This window comes from Mus caroli, unplaced genomic scaffold (assembly GCF_978045245.1).
Source record: "Mus caroli unplaced genomic scaffold, Mus_caroli_1 scaffold_10, whole genome shotgun sequence".
NCBI lineage: Eukaryota > Metazoa > Chordata > Mammalia > Rodentia > Muridae > Mus > Mus caroli.
In genome coordinates this window covers 40,749,907-40,767,543 of record NW_028227265.1, presented here as the reverse complement: position 1 = coordinate 40,767,543, position 17,637 = coordinate 40,749,907, and the positions used below count along the sequence as shown (strand labels likewise).

Sequence of the window (17,637 nt, the reverse complement as noted above, 5' to 3'; positions counted from 1 at the left end):
ACCTGCCTCAGCCAGCTACTGCCTGAGTGCTGCTGTCCCAGGCTGTCCCAGGCTGTCCCAGGCTGTCCCAGGCTGTCCCAGGCTGTCCCAGGCTGTCCCAGGGGACAGATGATTCTGGGTCCTGGAGAACAGAGGACAGAATGGGGTGTCCACTTGGTGTCAACAGAGTGAGACAGAGAGGAGCCCAAGGACTGAGGTCTTCCAGGGGAAATGTTCTTTCCTTCCCCAAGGTCAGACTGATATGTCCTTGGTAATCCCCCTTTCTCAGTGGGGGCCATGAGGCTGTGATAACCACTCGATTTCAGCTGAGATCACGTGTTTTTTCCTGTTCCCAACTGGGGTCTCCCTCGAGACCCTGGTGTTAATGAAATCAAACAAAATGAAAATGGGTAAATTATTGCAAAGCTATGAACACCTCTGAGGGCCATGGCTCACTAGTTTCCAATAGCACCTCATTTGGGAGGCTGCGGTGGAAACCGAAGCAATTCAGTCCCATGGGCAAGGTGGTGGAAGGAAGGGACAAAAGAGACAAGATACTGCAATCAGGAGGTCACCGACCCAGGCTTTTGTATAATTATAGAATTTCATTTCAGGGCAACTGGACTGATGCCGGGGCTTGTTGGCAAATTAGTGGTTAAAAAAAAGAGCAATTTTTAGCCTCCTCAAAAGAGTCAACACCCCAGCTGCTTGTCTGCAGCTCAGACAGGGAAGAACACACAGGTGAGGAAGAACAGCCCAGACAAGGGGCAGCTAGTTGCTTTCATCCACAGTAGAAAGGATTTTATGTGGGATCTGGGAGAGTGTTTCCCTCAATGAGCACAGCGGATGAACCTGGCCTTCCTTGGGATGTCTTCAACATTAAAGGCACTGAGATAAGAATGTGGCCCATGTTGACCTCTTCTTGGGTACTCCTTCCCCCAGGGGAACAAGGGTCCCCTTCCCCTAATGGCAGCCAGTCCAGCCCATTGACTTGCCACCTGCCTTTCTTTTGGCCCCTTAGCCTCTCCCATCCTGTTTTTTTCTGTCCCCTTGTGAAATACTGAGAAAAACATTTATCTTGAGAGATAACCCCACCCACACCAGTGAGAGACAAACTCTGCATATCAAAGTGAGATGCCATGCTTCTTGCTGTTACTCTTCCCCGAGCCTTTATGATGAGCAATGCTTTTAATTTTTCACGAACAGACTTGAAAATAGATTTTACTCCATGTATCACCTGCATCTAGTTCGTTTTATGTATTTGTTGTTATGGTTTCCTGTGAATTTGGTGTTTTGACTTTTTTTTTCAGATTTTTATTATTTTATTTTATTTTTTTCAATTAAATGTCCCTTCTGACTTATTTTATGGCAAACAAACAACAAAGGAATCCAGATTTAATGGACCAGTTGCATGTTCTCTAAAACAGGTAGAAATTATCTGCTGTCATTAAAAAAAAATTCCTATTGCATTGTATTGCGGTATCACTCAAATCCAGTGGGCAGAGGGATTTAAGCCACCTGTGTCCAATGATCCACATTCCCGGCTATTGTGGGTTTTGGCACATGAGACTATTATGTGACCTCCATTGTGTGCTACTTGCTAGATGAATGGTTCTGTGCCCTGTAGTGAGCAGTGAATCCTCGCATCACGCATTTAGATGTTGGGGGCAATTCTAATTTCCATTTTAAAAATGTTCACCTTCTGTTTCTGAACTGTTCTGACACAAACCATCCCAGAAGCTGTGGACCAACACTATCCACAGTTAGCTAGGTGAAAGCCCTCTGGGGATCACTGACCTTGCAGAGCAAAGGCCAACATGTTCTGTCACTGCTTCTTTGTGCTTCCTTTGCCTTGGTTTGTCTGTCTGTACAGTGGGTTGAGGTGAGGCCTTCATAGTGCTCCAGGCTGTTGACAAGCGCTTGGGTCAACATTGCTCATCTTAGTAGCCTACTGTCGAGGGACTCATTGTAAGGCGTGAAGCTGCACACAAAGCCAATGCATTAGAGAGAACATAACATACCACAGATTTATGAGATATTCACAGAAGTTTTCTGAATGCTCCCAGAAAAGGAAGTGGGAAACTGGAAGATTGCTTACAGCTCATGGCAGTCTCTGGGCACTGGTGCCAAGCCCAGGACTCATTGGAACAGCTGGGCAGGCGGTGATCTATTTAAAGGTCCCTTTTCCTGCATCATGTGATGAGAGCAGATAGGGAAGGGATGTGCAGGGGAATCCTCATCATATCTGTTCACTTTGCCTGCACAGGTAACAGTGGGTAGCATATGTCTTCTGAATCAGGGCCTTGGGGTTTCTGAGCCTTTGGGTGTCTCCTGGGCAGGATGCTGTGCCTGTCTGACCTGCATGCCAGCTGAGAGCCCTGCTGTTCTCTCCTCAGCACTGTGGGAGCTGTGGTTGAAGAAAGGAGAATGAGAGACTCTCCTTGTGGAGGTTCTGGGTGTCTGGTCCTTAGAGAGTGAAGGTGAAGGAGGTGGAATTGAGCAAGATGGCTCCTACCTATAATTCCAGCATTCAGGAGGCTGGGTTAGGATGATAATGCAAGGCCATCTTGGGATACATGGTGAGTTCCAGGTCAGCCTGGTCAGGACAATAAGACTGTGTTACAAAACAAAAAAAAGGGAAGGAGGTTAGGTTTTTGCCTCTGAAAGTAAGCTGTGTTGGTTTGAATAAGAATGGCCCCCGTAGACTATTGTGTTTGAATGCTTGGATCATGGAGAGTGACATTATTAGGAGGTGTGGCCTTGTTGGATGAAGTATGTCACTGTGGGGGCAAGCTTTGAGGTCTCCTATGTCAGGCTCTGCCCAGTGCAGCAGAGACCCTCTTCCTGACTGCCTGCAGAAGACAGACACCTCCTGGCTGATTTGGGATAAAGACAGAATTCTCAGCTCCTTCTCCAGCACCAAGCCTGCCTGGATGCTGCCATGCTTCCCACCATGATGTTAATGAAATGAACCTCTGAAACTGTAAGTCAGCCCAACATAAATGTTGTCCTTTATAAGAGTTGTCTTGGTCATGGTGTCTCTTCACAGCAATGAAACCCTAACTAAGACACAAGCCTTGTGTTTTAAAACCTCCATGAAAATTTGGTGGGGCTTATAGAGGGCTCATAGAAGGGGCAGATCCTGGGCTGTCCTACTCTTTGTAGACCCAGGAGAAAACCTTCCCGAGATTGGAGAGGGGATAAGATTTGCCTACCTAGACACCTAGCCAGGTGGTGAGAGCTCCAGGACTCTGAAAGGAAGTGAGAGATTACAAAGTCAGGTGACCTAGGACCTCTCTGGAAGCAGCAAGACTTGGCCAGAGATTTGTGGAGAAGGTGCTTTAGCCAGGTGCAAAGACCAGAAAGTTCAACCTGGTTAGAGGAGAGAAAGGTGTTGCTGCTGTCTGTCTGTTCGTTTTGTCATTAGTGGTATTTAATCACTGGGGGATACAGCTTACTGTCCCAAGTGCTCTGGCCTTTCTCGGCACACTATCTTTTGCATGCATTTCTCAGCTTTGTATCCGTCTGGGCTGCATGGTTAGTGAGCATGCTCCATAGAGAGCTGGCAGTTCCAGCTTCCAGGTCCTTGTATCCTGTGCCTCAAAGTGTGGGGAATTAGCTTATGAAAGCAGCTGTGTTGTGAATGAAAGGGTCAGTCCCCAAGGAAGAAGAGTTCTAATTGTCCTCTTTACATTCCTTGGACATCTGGGGGATCTGCTGCACAACACAGGATCCTTGTGGAAGTCCTGTGTTGGTCATAGGTAGGAGGAACAAGAGGAGAGCCTAGGCTAGAACATTGCTTAGGGTCTCCAGGGAAAATCAAGACACGGAGGGAGAGGGTCATAAATATATGAAGCCGGTGATTTCCTAGTTTGGATCACTTTAGGTCAAGGGCTAGATCATTTGGGTCATTTGGGTCAAGGGCTCACCTAGTATTTGGTAGAATGGGAGAGTTTGATCAAAAAGATATTCAGGATCCACTAGCTTGCAGGTGGACAAATTCTCTCTGGACTCTAGAGGTTGGCTGGTCCTGAAGGAGTATGTCTCTGTGTCACCAGACAGCACGGACATACAGCCCCAGGATCACTTAGAAACATGTTGGGGACATAGCACAGTAGTAGAACATTTACCTAGGAGGCAGGAAGCCCTGAGTTTTATCCCCAGCACCACAAACAAAACACCAAAATAAAACCCAATGATAACCTTAAAAACCTGCCATCACAACAAGAAACAACAAAACAACAACAACCATAAGTGTTTCTGCTCAGAGGGAAGGGCACCCTTGGACTTGGAAGCCCGGGAACCACTCAGCTCTGAGGGAAAAGGTATCCCTGTGTAAGGGCATCCTGAGATATGACGTGGGGTGGGGGGAACCACACAGCTCTGAGGTGGAACAGTGTCCAATGGAAGGGTATCCAGAGACATGGGAACTCAGGAACCACACAGTCCTGAGAGGAAGCCTCCTCAGCAGAGGTGTTGCAGCTCCCAGGGGAGGGTATCAGCAGCTGAGCTGGGCCTCATTCCCACGCCTTTGCTTCCCCCTTCATTGTTTCTTTTCCTCTTGGCTTCTTTGGACAAGTGAGTCACACCAGGCAGAAAATATCATGAAAGAGATTTATTGGAGGGTCCAGTATGGAGGGGTAGCTGCCCTCTGCTCCTGGCAGTGGGCAGGACTTATATGGGATTTGTTAGGGGTTGGAGCTTTTCAGGGCAGAGATTTCCAGGTTGGGGATTGGTGGGCTTTCAAGTCCTGAGTTTGGGGAGCTCAGGGGATTGGTGAGTTTTCCTGTTTGGGAATTTGTGGGTTTTGTGGGAAGCTCAGGGATTGAAAGGTTTTCTGCTCAGGGACTGGAGGATTTTTTCACTCCCCTTTCCCTGCATTGAACCCATGGGTTAGGGCGGGGAGTCCTTCCCCGCTGTAGCCGGCTTTTGCTGAGGCACCATCTCTGTAGGGCTCCTGGGGTGGGGGAGCCTGGAGAAGAGGTACTGCCGCTGTGGACAGCTCGTGTGAGACAGCTCCTGCAGTGGTGTTTCACAAAAGCTGTAGGCTGAGGCAGGAAACAAGGTGTTGCCACTGTGGATAATTCCTGAAGGGTGTCAGCTCCTGAGGGGCTTTCCCTCTGAGGCGGCACCCTCTGAGGGGCTTTCCCTCTGTCCGCCACCTTGGACAGCTCCTCATGCAGGCAGTAGGCTGAGGCAGGAAAGGTGTCTCCACAGTGGACAGCTCCTGAGGGGCAGCTCTTGCTGAGGTGGGAAAGGCGATACTCGGATGCCCCACAGTGGACAGCTTCTGTGAGGGCTGCAGGCTGAGATATCTTGTTGCCTGTTTCAACAGGAGCAGTGGTTTTTTGACAACTCCTATGGGGGCATCTTCCCTGGGATGGGAAGGAGGGGCTGGCCGCCTCTTTGCCTCTTTGATGGATTTTGGTTAGCGCCGTTTAGGTACTACAGCAACAACAAATTAACCTCCCCCTACTCCCGCCCTTCTCCCCCAAAAAACCAAGAAAAAAAATTATAGCCAACATGAGTGGCCTGCTGAATGGAAGCCAAACCAAATACGCGAATGAGGAATCTTTGAAGGCACTGAACACCTTGTGGATAACTTTTTGTTGGGTGCCCTGGTAGGTTAGAAGCCTCCAGTTAGTTGACCCTTAGACATGTGTCAGCCCTGGAAGCCAAGCATCCCCAGGGGATGCAGGAACAGGCAATCATAAATGTGGGTAGAATGATGCCTGGCTCCATTTCAGTCAGAAGAAAAGTTCCTACTTGATGTTGAACATAGGTACCTCAGACCCACTGTAGAGGAAGTAACCCTAGCCAAACATTGCCTGTGGCTGTTTTCCTCCATCTTTTTTGCTTCCTGGACTTAGTTTTCCTGATAGATTGGTGACTGACTTGTTCTTAGGTGTTGAAGTGTCAACCTGGGTTCTGTGAGAGTCCATCTACAGTCCTTTTTATGTCTTCTTCTCTGTGCTGGTCCAAGACTGACTGGACCAGATGCCCATGGTAGAGAATTGAGGGAGTGCACTCTGTTACGTGCTCTACCCCATCTTTTTCCCATGGTCTTCTGCTGCTGGATGTCTGTGGAGCCCAGCATGAGAAGATCCCATAACCAATGGTCTGCTTATAATGCAGGTCCAGATGCTATTAGAGAGTGGTGTTTAGTTGATTTTGATGGGCATTATGTCTCTTTCAGGAGGGATCTCTTCTTGGTCAAATTTCTGGATCTCAGATGTATTCTCTCTGCCTGACATCAGGAGTTTCCTTTTGGGCTCTGTGGTGGTTCAAATAAGAATGTCCCCCCGCCCCTGAAGTTCATATATGTGAATGCTTAGTCACCAGGGAGTGGAGTTGTTTGAAAAGATTAGAAGGATTAGGAGGTGTGACCTTATTGGGATAGGTGTAACCTTGTTGGAGGAAGTGTATGACTGGGGGTTGGATTTGAGGTTTCAAAAGCCCAACCCATGCCCAGAATCTCTCTTCTCCTGCTGCCTGTGGATCTGGATGTAAAGCTCCCAGCTACTCCAGTGCCATACCTGACTATGTGCCCTCATGCTCTCTTCTGGGGTGGATAAGCCATTGAAACTTTCAGCAAGCCCCCTCCATGAGTTGCCTCGGTCATGGTGTCTTTGCACAGTCATATAACACTAAGACAGGTTCCTTTTCCTTGCAGATCACCACAGAGCTGCCAAACATAATAACCTATGAAGAACTGTGAGATGGCCGGCCACCTCCCTTGGCTTATATTTGACCCAGAGGGAACAACTACCTCCTTGTTACCCTGAGCTGAGGTAAGATGTGCTGCCTTTTGCTGCCCTATCCCCACACCTTGAGGTAGAGGGTGGTCCAGCCTACTTCTCTCAGTTTGTCCTGGACAGAGAGAGAGCCCTAAGCCAGTGTGTATGCACACACTGTTTGAGGCATAGACCTTGCCTATGAAATACTCCAGGGCTTTCTATCTGGCTTCCTTGAGATTTCTTTGGTGCTAATGGTTTAGAACCTCAGTTCTAAACCTCAGGGGAGTTGACACCACTGGGAGGAGCTCTTGGTCAAAAATAGGCACAAATTGATGAATTACCTGCGAGCACCCTTGCCCACAGGTAGGAGGATAAGGTGCTTGTATGACATCCATGGGGCCTTGCTTCCGAGATGGTGTTCTGCAGTTCCTCTGGAGAGGATTCAGGACCTTAGAGCTTGCCCCATGGTAGTAGATTCACCTCAGGAACTTGAAAGGCCCCAAGTACCAGTTTATAATTGATGCTGACACTGGTGTTTACACAGACACTAAGACCCAGCAATTCTACTTCCTGGTGTGTACCACATAGCTCTGTGGCACAGGCAAACACATTTAGAAGAGTGTCTATGAAACAGTCTTGCTTCTAATATCACAAAACTAGAAAGGCACCAATTCCCACAAATAGTAAAAGCGATGGTTAGAGTGTGATTTTACAGTGGATTATTACACAGAAATGGAAAATGTGAATGCCATGTGAGAATATGGATAGAGCTCGAAAGCATGAAGTTGTGTCAAAGAAGACATACCAAGGAGTGCATGCTGTGCTCAATTTGTATCATGTTCAAAACCCAGCAGAGTTACTCAGTGGCACAGAAGCCAAGATATGTTTTAAGTTTGCAGGGGAGGGAGGGAGTGGGAAACACCACGTGGAAGTTTCTAGAAAACTGGTCATGTTCCATTTCTTGGTCTGGATGATGGTTGGTTATGTTCACGCCATGAGAATTAATGCATCTGTATCCTTGAGATTTTTGTATCTTATTATATACAACAGGCTCCAATTTCTTTATAAATATGTCAACACCACTCCAGTACAAACCTGCTGGGGACAATGGGGAGAGGGAAGAGATCACGTTCTCAGGAGACTGCACGAATTAGCAAGGATGTGCTGGTGGGAGTCAGAGAGGAGCCCTGGGCTAGGATTTCTGGAGTGTCTCATCAGGGGAAACAAATTTATGACCGAGCAAGCAAGCATTCATTGGGGACTCCTGGAACACAATGGCCTCTGAAGTCACTGTGGAGGCTCTTAGAATCTTAAATGGAGCTAGAGGCCATGCTAAGGTGAAGTGGAATTCCTGCAGTAGACCACAGAGGAAGGGAACTATGGCTGAGAGGGGACAAGCAATCACGACATCAGGAGATATGTTGGAGGGTGCAAGGCTGGCTGGCTCATCACTAGTAACACTAGGCACACTGGCAAAGGACCCCAGGCATTCTAAGGCTTTGGAGGCTGTCTTTACCTTGTGCACAAGGGCTGCTTGGAAGAGAAGTGGCAGTAGACAGGGTGTCACTAGCACATCTGGGACTAAGTCAGAAACAGCTGCAGTGATCAGTATGGCCGGCAAACCACCCATTTGGCTGAAGTGAGGCATAAAGATGAATAAAGGTTCCTGGAGTCCCAGAGGCAGCTTTAGTCAGGCAGCTAAGTGAATAGATTGTGGAGGAATAGATCTGAACTTCTGCCTCCAGACAAGATGCCTCAGGAAGTTTCAGATTTTTCTCTTGGGTGGCATCTATCTGTTTCTGAGACACTAGAGTAAATTCAACAAAGGATGATGCCTGACAAATGGAAATCAGATGTAGGGAGCTGTGTGTCTCCCCAGCTTCCTGCCACTGTACAGGAAGAAGAAACTCAGATAGATGCACGAGAGGAGAAAGCAGAGTTGAGAGGTGGGAGAGCAAACTAGTTGTTTGGTAAGTTGGTGTCCTGGAGGGGAGAGAGATGCACAGAGAAAACTCTGGAGCTCTTCTGAGGACTGCTTCAAGGGCATTGCATGCTGCTGTATGTGATGGTCCTGCCTCCTGCTATGGGAAAAACCACCTGAAAGATCTGTAGGAAGCAGAAGGGCTATATAAAACAGCATTCTCCCTGGGAAGAGTGTTCGATCCTACCACACAATGGAAAACATCAGGGTTCTTGGGCTCCCAGAGAAGACTCTGGACTCAAGGATGTGGTGAGACTGAAGGGATTAGCTGTAGGTGAGCAGGGCTCTGTTCCTGCCTAGCCAGAGAAGCAAACTGCACCCAAATAACTTAACCGTGTCTGAAATAAAACTGAAGAAGGCTAAAGACCCTACTACACAGTGAAGTTGATATTGTTTGTTGTCTTGGGGGCGGTAAGTGCTTGTGCAGCATAAACCAAGCCCTCTGCTCAATAGCACAAGCACCCCACTCCCCAGATCTGCTTGACATTTAGTAAAACATAGCAGATATAGATAAAAAAATCAGGGAAACAATCCTCACCATGAGGAAATGAATCTGTCAAATGAAGTTGACCCGAACAGACACAGAAGTTGGAATTGGTAGACAAGGTCATTACCTAATTATCACATTTATGTTCTCCATATTTAAAATGTTAACCAGCTGTAAGGAAACGTGAGAAGAGACCAACTTGGCCTCACAGAGTGTGAGATGAAAATGTATCATGTGAAAGGCATGGTAGATTAGACATTACAGGGAGGGGGGAAGACAGTCATTCCCTGAATGCAGAGGTGTACATTCTGTGTCAGTTGATCATGACTAACTATGGTCCAAGAGAATTGAATAAAAAAAGTTCAGAGGCAAGCAATTCCTAATTGGATTAAAGTATACTGTTACTGTTTTCAATTGTATATTTAGAAATAGCCGTTCATCTTTCTTGTGACTGTTTTGCAAGCTGAGCTCCATACAAGTGTGCATTAAACCAGGTATGCACCACTGTGCAGGGCATCCTTATGGAGTCCTAGCATGTGGACCCCATGAGTGAAGGAAGGATCCTGGAAGGACCTGAAGACACAGTGATCGAAGCCATCGAAACCAAAGCACAGGGACAAAACAGCGCGCAGTGATCCATGGGATAGTCAGGTGACCCTATGGACACATGGCTCCCAAAGGAGAGAAGACAGGAAGGGATTTAAATGTTCTTTTGAAAAATTGAGGTCTAGGATGTTTCTCAAGTTTGGTGAACTCACAGACCCACAATATTCAACCAAGCACACACACCAACTCAACCAAATCTTACAAAGCACGAGAACCAGGAAGACACCCACACCGAGGCATGTCTGAGTCAGCTGGCCAGGCTCTGGCATGAAGATGAAAACTTAAAACTGGGGAGGAAAATAAAGAAGGGAAAACTAGATGAACTTTTGGCTACATAATTCAATAGAGGACTTCTTAGAAACAATGTAAGTGGGGAAATAAGGGACAAACTTTTTTTTTTTTTTAAAGAAATCCAAATGGGATGTGGGCAGGAAGCTGTGAACTTGGAATCCTGCATTCAAAGATGGCTAATCTACAAAAAGGGTCTTGGGCAGAGGCAGTGGGCCTGGCTGACTGGGCAACATCCTTAAAGAGAGAACACAGACAGAAAGATGGGCTGGGGACCCGGATGTGAAGGTCATGTGGGATGGCATAAACTCTGGATGTGCTTGTATCACGCCACCAGAAAGCTTCCACCACAGAGGGGGCACTGAAGTGGATGGAATGACTTGGTTGTAATCATCCTTCACCAGGGACCACCAAAAGTGGGTGGGACAGATGCTTGGACGCAGTGGTTGAGACTGCAGAGGTGAAGGCTATGATGGTTCTACATCAGGAGCCTCTGCTTCAGAAGCACAATAGAGCTACTGCTGCTGTGCAAGTCTGACTGCCAGCTCTGAACTCCCTGATGGCACTGTTCTAATAGTCCATTGTGCTACTGTGTGGCAATTTCCTACACAGTAGGTCCCTTCTGGAAAGACCATTGGTTCCCTTAGAAGAGAGGATTCCCTTTAGAGTGTGAGTCTGCTGTTTCTGGCTGCAGACCTCAACCAGCACAATTATCAAGGACTTTATGGCATGCCTGGCCCACACAAGGGAACATCCTTCCAGGGGATGCCGTGAAGGATATGTATGACAGTGGTCCTGGGGGCTGCAGGTTGGATCATATACTGTATCACTCAGAAGCGGCAGATGGGTCAGCTTAAAGGTCGGGGTCAGGCGCCATTCTTTGGCATGTCACTCAGACCATGCATCCTACCAGACATCACTAAATGGGGCTAGATTCTTCATGGGACTTTCTTAATATCATTCCAGAAGATACAGAATGGAAACCTGTGCTTTCCATCCTCTCCTTTCCTGGGATTAAAGGTTCTGGTTCCTGAGGGCGCGTGTTACTTACTTTTTTATTGCAGTGACAAAACACCATGATCCTAAGACATTTACCCCAGTGGTCAAATGCCTGAGACTCTGGGGTCCCCTTCCTACGGGAGGAAGAATTGATTCCACTTATGGTTCGGAGGGAGAAGAGTCCATCATAGTAAGAAACCACGACAGCACCGTCTTAGTGAGGGTTTCTATAGCAATGATGGAACACATGGCCAAAAAGCAACTTGGGGGTGGAGAAGGGTTTATCTGGCTTATACTTCCACATCACTGGTCATTATTGAAGAAGTCAGGACAGGAACTCAAACAGGGTAGGACCCCAGAAGCGAGAGCTGATGCAGAGGCCACGGAGGAGTGCTCCTTATGGGCTTTCTCAGACTGCTTTCTTATAGAACCCAGGACCACCAGCCCAGAAAAGCCACCACCCACAATGGACTGGTCCTCCCCCATCGATCACTAATTAAGAAAATGTTCTACAAGCTTGCCTACAGCCTAATCTTATGGAGGTATTTTCTCAATCAGTTCTCTCAAGTTGCCATAAAACTATTCAGCATAGCAGTTATGGAGGGAGCAGGAAGCTGGGGCTTCCTATCTTGAACCACAAGTATAAAGCAGAGAGAGAGAGAGTAAACTGTGTGGCACTAAATTATCAAAGCTCTACCCCAGTGACATAATTCCTCCAGCAAGACCACACCTGCTAAGCCTCCTAAGCCTCCTAAACACTACAAACTGAGACTACGTGGTTAAATGCCTGAGACTCTGGGGTCCTTCTCATCTAATGACTCTGCTCCACTCTCTAGACCCCTGTCATGGCATTTGGCTATATCACAATGCAAACAGCACTCAGCCCAACTAAAAGTCCATGTGATCTTTCCAGACTCGATGAGGCTTAAAAGTCCATAGTCTCTTCTGAAACTCAAGGTAATTTCTGAATTGCATCCCCCATAAAATCAAAAGACAAATTACACACCTCTAACATTCATGGCACAGAGCATACATTGCCATTCCCAAAGGGAGATTGTGAAGGAATACAGGACCAAAGCAAGACCAAACCCCAGCAGCTCCTGTAGCTCCCTGTGCAGCGTTAAGGGATTAGATGCTGCACCCTTCCAGCTTTGATGCCTATAATCCGCATCCTTTTGGGGAGTTGGCTCCACTTCCTGTATGCAATTTTCCTTGGATGATAATTAACAGCTCTGTCATTTCTAACATCCTGGGCTCTCTAGAACAACTTAGACTTCTCTGTCACAGTGTCTTTCTTAGGGCCTCTTGCCCTCAGTCCCTTATGTCCCTTTTATGGGGACTCCCTGCCACACATTTTTCAGCCTCAGTGGCTGTCCGAAACCATGTGAAAAGATTGATCACACAGTCCCTTTGCTCATACATACCCTTCATGCATGGCTTCTCGACCTTTCTAATGCTGCAGCATTTTAATACAGTCCCTCATTTTGTGGAGACCCCCAACCATAAAATGATTTCACTGCTACTTCATTACTATAATTTTGCTAATGTTATGAATAGTTATGCAAGTATCTGACATGCAATCCATAGGTTGACAACTGGGTGGGTAAGGAGTCAGAGTTCTTACCAAGAAATATACAGGGGTTTAATTGAATTACAAGAGAAAGCTGCCCACAAGACAGAAAGCTGCCTCAGACACTGAATGTCTAGGGACAATGGGCAAGGGGAGTTCTGTGGTGATAGAGGCACCCAATTTCAGCTAAGAAAAGACTCAGGCTACTGTTGCATGGTAGAGGGGTAGGGAATTGTGGTAGAAGCAGGTGATGGATCATACTTCTTTGTCCTGCTCTATCTGTATGCAAGCACAAAACCCCTGACTCTTCAGCAGTAAAGGGTTTACTTGTGGCACCAAGTAAGACTCCAGACACTGGCAAGCAGGGCACACACACAGAACAGGAAAGGGATGAAGGATAGGGCTGGGGAGGTGGCTCAGTGGTTAAAGTGTTTGGTGCGCAAACACAAAGACTGAGCTTTGATCTCGGAACCCATGTAAATGTTAGATGGGTGTGGTGGCCCACCTGTCACTACAGCCCCAGAAGATGGGGATCCCCAGAGCAAGCTAGCCATTGACAGTAGTTATATCAGCAAGCTCTGGGTTTGAGTGAATGTGAATGGATAAGGTAGAGGAGCAATTGGGAATGTTCCCTGACATCAACTGTAGATCTCCACATGCATGGGCGCATGTGTGTACACGCGTGTGTGCATGTGTGCACTCGAGCACACTTGCTGATGCTTTACACACACACACACACACACACACACACACACACACACACATTAATTACTTTTACATTGCTCTGACCAAATACCTGACAGAAACAACTTGTACCAGAAAGTTTATTTGGGCTTATGGCTTTGGAGACTTGCAGTTCATCATAATGGAGAAAGAATAGTGGAGCAGCCCTGGCCTCTATCTGTGGTCTTACAAGTGTGCAGTAGAGCCTGATCACATGGCAGCTGTCGGGAGGGAAAGCATGCAGACTGGAGCTTGAGGGGTGTATAAGTCTCACAGGCTCATCTCTGGAAACTGCTTCCTCCAGCCAGGTCCCACCTCCTAAAGGCTCCATAGTCTTCAAATAGCCCCACAAGCTGGGCCTATCAAGTGCTTAATACACTAGCTCATGAGTGCACTCCAAACTCAATGTCTAATAAAGAGACGTCCAGTTAGCTTGTGCAAGCTCGCTTTTCTCTGAAAGGAGACCTGCTGGCCTCCTCTGTTACCTGTGTGCATGCATGGTCTCTAGCTTCTGTTTTGCAAAGTAAGTCACACTGGTGGCTCTATGAAGGTCCTCCAGACCCCAGCCTTGGGCTGGGCTGATTTACTACTCCCCTGGTCTGAGGAATCCAGCCTCTTGGACTGGGCTGCCAGTTTGGGGCTCTCCAACTTGTGGGAAATCATAGTGGGACTGCCTGTGATACAACAGATACATTTTCTTTTATTATCATGACTATACTTTGTTAGCTCAGTTCTTCAGGGAACCCTGGCTACCTTTTCCTTTTTTCTTCTTTCTCAGGCATCAGGCATGCGCTGGACCTGACAATTTGGCCCTCCTCCTTCTGTTCTTTCCTTTGTGAACATTTTTTCTCCAATAAACTCTCGTTCACACCCTCTTGGCTTAACATCTGCTTTTTGGGAGACTGGAATCACCACACCTTTTCTGCCCATTGCGTTCCACACCCTCCCTTCATGTCCTATCTCAGGTTTCTTTCATGCCTCTGGTTCTAATTAATGATTCTTTGTATTTGGGTTATCTGTGTGTGGTCTGCATCTTTCTTTAGACTCTGAAGCTTGTTCAGATGGGGTGCTATGCAGGGTTCCTGTTCTGTTGTGCCTACTATCTGGCCTAGGACACTAAATAAACGGGAGCTGTTGAAACTCTGGATGCTGCAAACATCTGGAAATGCCTCAAGAAAGCTCTGATGCTCCACCTTTCAGAGGTGGTGACCAAAGAGCTGGCCTTGCCTCCCGTGTGGATCCCTGAGACTTTCCATGGCTGACTGGAGCACGTGCCAGGTTCCACTATGGGGAGGGCAACCAGCTGGGGACGGAGGGTGGGGCTGAAGTCCCCTCGCTGCTGAGCTGAGCGTGCCCTGTGCAGCGGAGTTGCCTGCAGTGGGTGCTTTAGCAGCTTAACCTGGAGTATGTCCCTGAAATAAACGCTGAATGGAGTGTTTACCTAGAGCAAGAAATTCATGAAGAAGTACTGTCCTCAACCAGCAGGGGTGGGAACCAGACAGTGGCGGGTGGCTGCTTTGAAGATGAAAGTCATTAGATTTCAATGAAAATCTAGGCAGCAGCTTCCCACCGACAGAGAGCTTTAACCTACATTGCAGAGCAGAGCAAGCAATTGATAGTATGATTGATAATAACTTGATTGCAGTAATTGTGCTGGGGAAGTAGAAAATAGTCAGCTCAGCAGGGAGCAGACTGCGAGTCAATGACATCTTTGGTGGGCCAAATTTTCTTACACATATCTTCTGAACTCTGCTGTTGCTGTTTTGTCTTTTCAAGAGAATCCTGAAATCTCTGAGAGTAGGCCATCCTAGAAACAGTGTATTGTGGAACCACACCTTAGCAAACCACCAGGGAAACACAGCCAACGACCCCTTTAGGGGAGCCCCACCCAAGACTGCAGATCCTGACCCTGTGAGGAATGAATAGCTTGAGGTGAGGCATGGCTGATGTCTGTAGCACTGGCAGATGTGCAGCGATTGCCTGCTCCTTCGAGGACTGCTCAGAGCCCAGCACGAGGCAAGTAGTATTCGTTAACACAGAAAGGTTGTCTCTGCTTCCTGGCTGGATACCCAGTGTGACCAGCTGCTTCATGTTCCTGCCTCCAAGGTAGCCTGAGAGCTCAAACAAACCCTTCTCAAGGCACACTGTAGGCAGAAATGCCAGGCAGTTAACAGTATAACAGAAAGGGTAGATAAATCCTCACCTGCCTTCAGTCTCAAGTGGATAGGCAGCGATGTATACTCTTTGGAGTGAATCTCCAAGTCTCTCGCAGCTCAGCACCTCATTCTTCAGATGCTTTCCTCATCCTCCCTGTGGAATGTGATGTTGAATCTTGATTGACAGCTTGACATGATCCAGAATCACCCTGGAAACAAGTCTTTGGGCATATACAGGAGAGAGGCGCTAAATTAGGTAAGAGGGTCAGGAAGACCCACTGTAAATTCAGACAGCACAATTTTATTCTCTGGACTGAATGAAGAAGAATAAGAGGAAGAGGAAGAAGAGGAAGAGGAAGAAGAGGAAGAAGAAGGAGAAGGGGAAGAAGGAGGAGGAGGAGAAGGAGGAAAAGGAGAAGGAGAAGAAGGCGAAGAAGAAGGAGAAGAAGGGGAAGAAGAAGGAGAAGAAGGGGAAGAAGGAGAAGAAAGAAGGAGAAGAAAGAGAAGAAGGAGAAGAAGAAGAAGGAGAAGGAGAGAAAGAGAAGAAGATGAAGAAGAAGAAGGGGAAGGAGAAGGATGAGAAGGAGAAGGAGGAGAAGGAGGAGGAGGAGGAGGAGAAGGAGAAGAAGAAGAAGAAGAAGAAGAAGAAGAAGAAGAAGAAGAAGAAGAAGAAGAAGAAGAAGAAGAAGAAGAAGAAGAAGGGGAAGGGGAAGAAGGGGAAGCAGGAAGAAGGGGAAGCAGGAAGAAGGGGAAGAAGGCAGAGAAGAAGAAGAAGAAGAAGAAGAAGAAGAAGAAGAAGAAGAAGAAGAAGAAGAAGAAGAAGAAGAAGAAGAAGAAGAAGAAGAAGAAGAAGAAGAAGAAGAAGAAGAAGAAGAAGGGAGCAAGAGAGCTATGCATGTATAAAACTTACCCCAGTAGTTTCAGGGTGAGGAAGGACATGATGAAACAAACTGAGCTTAAGAAAGATTATACTGCTGGGTAGATAGTTCAACACGAACGAGGTTGTAGGTTCAATCCCCAATAGGGACAAAAAGCAAATCCTTTAACTGTGGGGTTGAGAATGCATTGGCGAAACTTTGAGAGGACCGTCAAGAATGAGGGGTCATACTGAGGTTGCCAGAAGGGGTGGGAAGAGAGAATTGGGAGTGGGTACACTGTTCATATGTATGTAATTGATCAAGAATAAATAAAAGATTTAAAAGATTGGAGGCTCTGTGGCCTTCCTTTCCTCCTTTGACAAGCAGTGGGAGAGGGGACATTGTTTTCATGGGGAAAACCCACACAAGCTGGAGGGTGGTTAGCTGCCATGGTGAGTGTTAGGGTTCACTGAGCATGGATGTTGGAGACAGGGCTGTACCTGCCTTGAGGGAAGGGATGACCATTTCTTGCTCTGAGCATCATCCTGTCATGGGATGCAAGCCTGGTGGTGCTTGCTCTTCTCCAAGGGACTCAGAGCTTTTGGATTCTTCTGTGATGTGTTTCAGCTCAGAGATCTAAAACTGTTGAGAGGTCAAGGGCATGAGTGCCTGTGGGGACTGTGAACCTTGGTGTGGTCCAATGAGCAGTCTGAAGATGGCCTCTAATGATGGCTGCCTCACAGATGCCACCCCACCCCCACCCCCTGACAGTGTCTTCCTTTCTGTGGGCCTCTTCCTTAGCTCTTGATTTCTGGTCTCCTATTTCTTCTCCTCTTCCTCTTCTTCTTTCTCTTCCTCTTCTTCTTTCTCCTTATCTTCCTCCTCCTCTTCCCCCTCTTCTTCTCTCTTCTTCTTCTCTTCTTGTTCTTGTTCTCTTGTTCTTCTTGTTTATCTTTTTGTTCTCCTTCTTCCTTCTTGTTGTTCTTGTTCTAGATTTATTTATTTTTATTTTCTATGTATGAGTGTTTGCCTGCATGTATGTATCTGCATCATGTGCATGACCATGTCTCTGGAGGCTTGAGGAGGGCATCAGATCTCCTGGTACTGGAGTTACATGCAGTTGTGAGCTACCATGTGGGTGCTGAGAACTAAACCTGGGTCTTCTGGAAGAGCAGCCTGTGCTCTTAACCACTGAACCATCTCTTCAAGGGAGTCTGCTTTCCTTTGGTTATCAGTATATGCCTCAGCTACTGT

General features: G+C 47.2%; 1 long non-coding RNA gene across 2 annotated transcripts in view; it reads left to right on the top strand.

Annotated features, from left to right (window-relative positions):
- LOC115031769 (uncharacterized) overlaps positions 1 to 17,637 on the top strand; it is a 60,535-nt gene that overhangs the window by 24,658 nt on the left and 18,240 nt on the right. For both annotated transcript variants that reach the window (XR_003837434.2, XR_003837433.2), the window contains exon 2: positions 6,653 to 6,770. This is a non-coding gene — a long non-coding RNA (uncharacterized LOC115031769). The remainder of the gene's footprint in view (positions 1 to 6,652; positions 6,771 to 17,637) is intronic.